Source organism: Pinus tabuliformis, chromosome 5_1, assembly GCF_031772625.1.
Source record: "Pinus tabuliformis cultivar Carrire ecotype Pingquan chromosome 5_1, CPIR1, whole genome shotgun sequence".
NCBI classification, from domain to species: domain Eukaryota; kingdom Viridiplantae; phylum Streptophyta; class Pinopsida; order Pinales; family Pinaceae; genus Pinus; species Pinus tabuliformis.
Window position 1 is genome coordinate 45,270,490 of NC_142305.1, and position 6,000 is coordinate 45,276,489.

The window sequence follows — 6,000 nt, forward strand, 5'->3', positions numbered from 1 at the left end:
TCTGTTGTCTATGGATGCATAGAAGGAGGCATTTTGAGCTGTTTTCTGAGGGCAACAATGTCCTCTTCCTTTTTCCTCATTAGTGCTTTTATGCCTTTGGCATCTTTGGGATCATGTCCCAGTTCAATGATAATATCCTCCAAGGATTTAATCCTGTTGTCCTTTGCTAGAGAAGAGGCTTTCTCTATGTCTAGTTGAGCAGGGGTGTTCTCCAATGAGTTTTGCAATTTATGAGCCAACATTGCTTTATCAGCTAGTGTGGAATACACCATCTCTCCCGTCTGTTTGTGCATCTCAATTTGGTCTATTGGATGAATGTCTTTAGCCAAGACCTCAAGATTCGTCCTGATATAGTCAGCTGCCGATTGTAGTTGCTGCACCTTGGGCTTGAAATAGCTCATGATCATTTTGCCCTCCTTTATGTCATAGGCAGACATCAATCTTTTCTGTTTTGTGGGGGCCATCTTGAGATATTGGTCATAAATTTGCAGCCTCAATGGATCATTTCTAGCCTTTATCTCTGTAAATGTTCTTTTGACATCAGAGGTCTGCTTACTTGGTGGCCTAGTGGATGAAACTTCCACACTACGCTGCCTTTCTAGCTCCTGCCTGTGTGAGCTGATTGATGTGTCTATCATTGGGGAGGTCTGTGGGCTGGTTGCCCTTTCACCTCTTAGGCTTTCTATTGTCTCTTCAATGATTTCCTCTTCAGACAGAGGACTGAGTCTTTGCCTTTTAGCACCTGGCTATTCTGCAGGTCCACTGATGGGTGTGGCCTCTTCTCTGTCTCTTTTCTTGCCCTTTTCCTCATTTAGAGGCGTCTGTAATGCTGGTATCTCTGGAGCTTTGCTCCGTACTGGAGGAATTTTCTCCTACTGATCTGTCATGGTTTGATGCTTTGTGCCTGCTATTTCCTGTAGGAATTTACAGTGTAAGTTCCTCAGAAAGAACACCAAAAGGACACCGCTCACAACCAGATCACAGATCAATACACCAGTATTTTTGACATGGTTAAAACCCTCAAAGAGGGAAACAGTCCACAGCCTGTGCCAACGTGGCTACTACAGGCAATTTATTAATCAAAGAATGAAAATTTACATAAGATTCTCTCATGCACGGATTACCCGAACAATGACCCTCCATGCGCTTTAAATAGAACTCATGGACCAATCGGGTGTCAAGCCACGGATCAAGTGTCGGTAATACCGAGGAGAGAGTGAACCGTCGGATCACTACATATCGTGACCGTCAGATTGTAAGTTACAAAATGTACAACGGTAAAGAAACACACTTTACCTAACTCTATACTAGACCAAGTTGAACTTAACTATTTCCTATGTGTCGGAATATCCTAACATCCCCCCTTAAGAACAACTTGGGATAGGATTGAAGGATTTACAAATATGACACAATAAGAGAAGGAAGGAAGCACTAGAGCCTATCCCCCCCTAGTGACAACTTCCTGAACTCCAAGCATATATCGAAGTTTAGTGAACTTCGCCTCTGTGAGAGCCTTTGTGAAGATGTCTGCAACCTGATCATCTGTTGGACAATATTGCACTTCAAGAACATGGTCATGAATAAGCTTTCTGATGAAGTGCATGTGTAGTTCAATGTGTTTTCTGTGCTGATGCTGGACTGGATCTTTGCATAGCTGAATGGCACTTTGATTATCACACCAAAGTGTGGTTGGATGCTGCTGCTCAAAGCCAAACTCTGATAGGATCTGACGAAGCCACAAGGCTTCCTTACTAGCTTCCACGGCACCACGATACTCTGCTTTTGCTGACGAAAGAGAAATGGCAGCCTGTTTCTTACAAGCCCATGTAATAGGTCCTGAACCAAGAGTGAAGACATAACCGGCAGTAGACTTCCGATCATCAGGGTCACCAGCCCAATCAGAATCAGTGAAACCAACTAATAGAGGAGCTGCTTTGGCACTGTAATGAATCCCAAACTGTACTGTACCTCGAACATAACGAAGTATTCTTTTGGCTGCTTTCCAATGACTTTCACGGGGGTTTTGCATAAAACGAGCAACAAGGCCAACAACAAAGGAAAGGTCAGGACGAGTATGGGTTAAATACAAGAGTTTTCCTACAAGTTGACGGTATAAGGTAGCATCAAATTCAGGAGAAGGACAAGAGACTGAAATTTTGACTCCAGACTGAAAGGGAGAAGGGGCTGGCTTATAGTCTTCCATGTGAAAATGACGAAGAATATCACAAGCATACTTGGACTGGGAAAGGGAAATACCCTCCTTGGATTGCAAGACTTGAAGACCGAGAAAATAGTGTAAGTGTCCTAAGTCTGTCATTTCAAATTTCTTTTTAAGGCTGGACTTCACATGGTTTATAAGGTTGGGATCACTACCAGTAAGAATAAGATCATCAACATAAAGAACAAGGATGATAAGAGAGTTGCCCACTTTCTTGGTGTAGACAGTATTGTCAGAATAACACCTAGAAAAGCCAGATTCTAAAAGAAAGCTATCCATTTTGGCATACCAAGCCCGAGGAGCTTGATTGAGACCATAAAGAGATTTCTTAAGTCGACATACAAGGCTGGAGTCTGTTTGGATGAAGCCAATGGGTTGTTCCATATAGATTTCTTCATGCAAGTCCCCATGCAAGAAGGCAGATTTAACATCCATCTGATGGACTTCCCATTTTAAAGAGGCAGCAAGGGAAAGAACAAGGCGGATAGAGTTCATTTTGGCAATAGGGGAGAAGGTTTCAGTGTAGTCAATGCCTTCAACCTGTGAAAAGCCCTTAGCAACAAGACGAGCTTTATGTTTATCAACTTTCCCATCTGGTCCATACTTGGTTCTGTAAACCCATTTACATCTAACAAGTTTGCGTCCCTTTGGTAGAGGAACAAGATCCCATGTATCATTTGTTAAAAATGAATGATATTCTTCATTCATAGCTGCTTCCCAATGTGGATGGCCTGAAGCTTCTGCAAAAAGTGTCAGGATCATGATTTACTGGAGCTTGAGCCAGTAAAGAAGAGGCTCTTTCAAACTGAGAACGTGTACGTCGCTGATCTGTAGGATCATCGGCAAGATCACCTGCTGCATCCCGAGTAGCACAGACCCATCCTTGAAGTTGAGGATCCTGAGAAGGTGGGGGAGGATTGCATCCTCACTTTCATCATCTGAAGAAGAAATGTTTTCAAAAGTAGAAGAGATAGGAAGAGGTGGCACATCCGCCGGACTAGGCTCGCAGGCTGATTTATTTTCATCAAATTTTACATCTCTTCTAATGATAACATTTTTGGACTTAAATGGAATAAGTCTATAACCTTTTACATCTTCAGAATATCCAACAAAAGTACATTTCTCACTCTTAGGTTCTAAAGCTTTGTGCTTTTAATCTGGAATATGGGCCCATGCTTCACTTCCAAAAACACGAAAGTGACTTACATTTGGTTTAATGGAACTCCAAGCTTCTTCTGGAGTGATATTCTTTAGAACCTTGGTAGGAGTGCGATTTATTATATAATTTGCACAATTAATTGCTTTGGCCCAAAAACTAAGACTGAGTCCTTTAGATTGCAGCATACAATTAGCCATTTCCTTTAAGGTGCGATTTTTCCTTTCAGTTACACCATTTTGTTGTGGAGTGTATGGAACAGTATGTTGCATTTGAATTCCATTTTCGGTGCAAAATTTGATGAATGTGTTTTTAACATATTCTCCACCATTATCAGTTCTTAGCTTAAGAATTTGATGTCCAGATTGTTTTTCAACAAAGGCTTTGAAGGCCAAAAATGTGTTAAATACTTCGCTCTTGAGTTTTAAGAAGTATACCCAAGTGCGTCTGGAGAAATCATCAATGAAAGTTAAGAAATACTTGCAGCCAGATAATGAAGCAACAGGAAGTGGACCACATAAATCACTGTGCACAAGCTGTAAGGGGGCTGAGGCGTGCCAAGAGGCACGTTTTTCAAAACTGTCCCGATGATGTTTTCCGAGTACACATCCAGAACAAACACCATCTCTGCAAGATACCATAGGAAGACCTGTCACCATATTTTCTTTACATAGATGCTGAAGGGAGCGATAGTTTAAGTGACCAAATCGCTCATGCCAAAGTTTTCTCACTTCATCATTATGAGCAACAAATACTGAGGGAAGATTTGATGACCCAAAGTTGTGAAACTTATACAACCATGTGGAATCATCAGCAATACCAGTAGCTAGAATCTGTTTAGGATCTCTTAGATCCTTGATTACAACATCATGAGGTGAAAATTCAACAAGTTTACCTTCACCTGAATGAGTTATCTGATATACAGATAGAAGGTTGCAGGATAAGGTTGGAACACATAATACATCATTAAATTGACCATTGTCTAGATGAACAGTTCCAGTCCCTACAACATTAAGAGATCTATCATCACCAACATATATATTTTTGGTGTTACAATCATTTAAAGAAGAAAACATGGCTTGGTTTTTGGCCATGTGATAAGAGGCTCCAGAATCAATGAGCCACTCATGAGAATGAGAAGAAGAAGATACATTTAATGCATAACCAGACTGAGATGATTGGCAACGACATGCAGAAAGTGCCATTCCTGAAGTTGAAGTTGAAGTATGCTCCACATGGATGTTATGTTTCTTCATTGCGGCTTCCAAGGCTTCCATCTTCTTAAAGCATTTAGATTCTAAGTGGCCATCTCGATTACAAAAGTTACAATGTCTATCAGTCTTCTTCCATTTGTTTTTATTGGTCTTATCATTTTGCTGAAATGATCTTTCATTTTGAGGGTGAGTTTGCTTAGGACCCTTGTTTGGTTTAGGACCATTCTTTTTAGGATATGACTTCTTAGGATTCTTTGAATTTGGTTGTTGCTGGGCGGCTAACGCTTTCTTGGAAGAGTTTCCAAGATTAAGAAGACCAAGGTGTAAGAGTTTTTCTTGTTTTCTTATTAAAGAATCACAAAAAGAGTCAAAGGAAGGGGCCTTGTAGTCTTTTCCTTGACAAATGAAAGCTTCCCTTGTAGAATGGAAGGTGGAAACAAATACAGAGTAGGCTGGTCTCAACTTAGTAAGGATGGAATAAATAAGGTTACTATCTTCTTTCTTAACCTTAACACCTTCCAAGAGATATCTAAGGGTCTTGAATTTGGAAAAGAAATCTTCAATGCAAGAAAAATTATTAGGATCCAATGTAAGCAACTCATTTTCAAGTTGATGGGCTCTAATTTCATTTTTAATCCCAAAAACTTTAGTGAGTTGTTCCAATGCTTCATGAGGAGTCTCAAGTTCTGCAATATGGAATCTAAGATCAGGAGAAATAGACATCCCTATCAATCCACGTGCTTGATCTTGTCTATTTTCCCATTTTGCAGCCTTGTCTTCATCTTTTGGTTTCTTCTCTTGGTCTGTGGCTATTCTGTAGAGACCTTTACTTCTAAGTAAATCTTCGATGTAGGATATCCATTGGAAGTAGTTAGTGCTGTCAAGAATGACTTGGCATGGACTTTCCATTTTAAAAAAATTGAAGCTGAAGATGCTGAACAAGACATACAAATAAGGAGGTGGGCCTTGTGGCTGGCAATCTGGTCTCATGAATATCTTAGAAATCCGGGCTATTTCTGCACTGGACAGTTGAGAGCCTTGCTCAAGTAAAAATCCCATGGATAGAGGAGCAAGAGGCTGAACTGGATGGAAGTGTAGCATCTCATTGATAGATTCAACAGTTATGTAAAAGAGAACAGTTTGTGATGGAGTCATAACTGCTTTACTGACAGGGTCATAATTGGCACAACAATGGCGAACAATATATGGGAACATATTGACTGAGGGAAGGTAATACCTGGGGAGATTGAATTCCCATATTCCCTAGATATCAGAGTTGTTCAAATGACTGTTTTTGATTAGGCAGAAAGTATGAAGATGATTTTGGCAACCAATTGGGTCTTTTATTTGGAAATCTCTATTGGCCAAGGGTAAATGATGCTGGTCTGTATGAGGTGCATTGAGGGGCACTA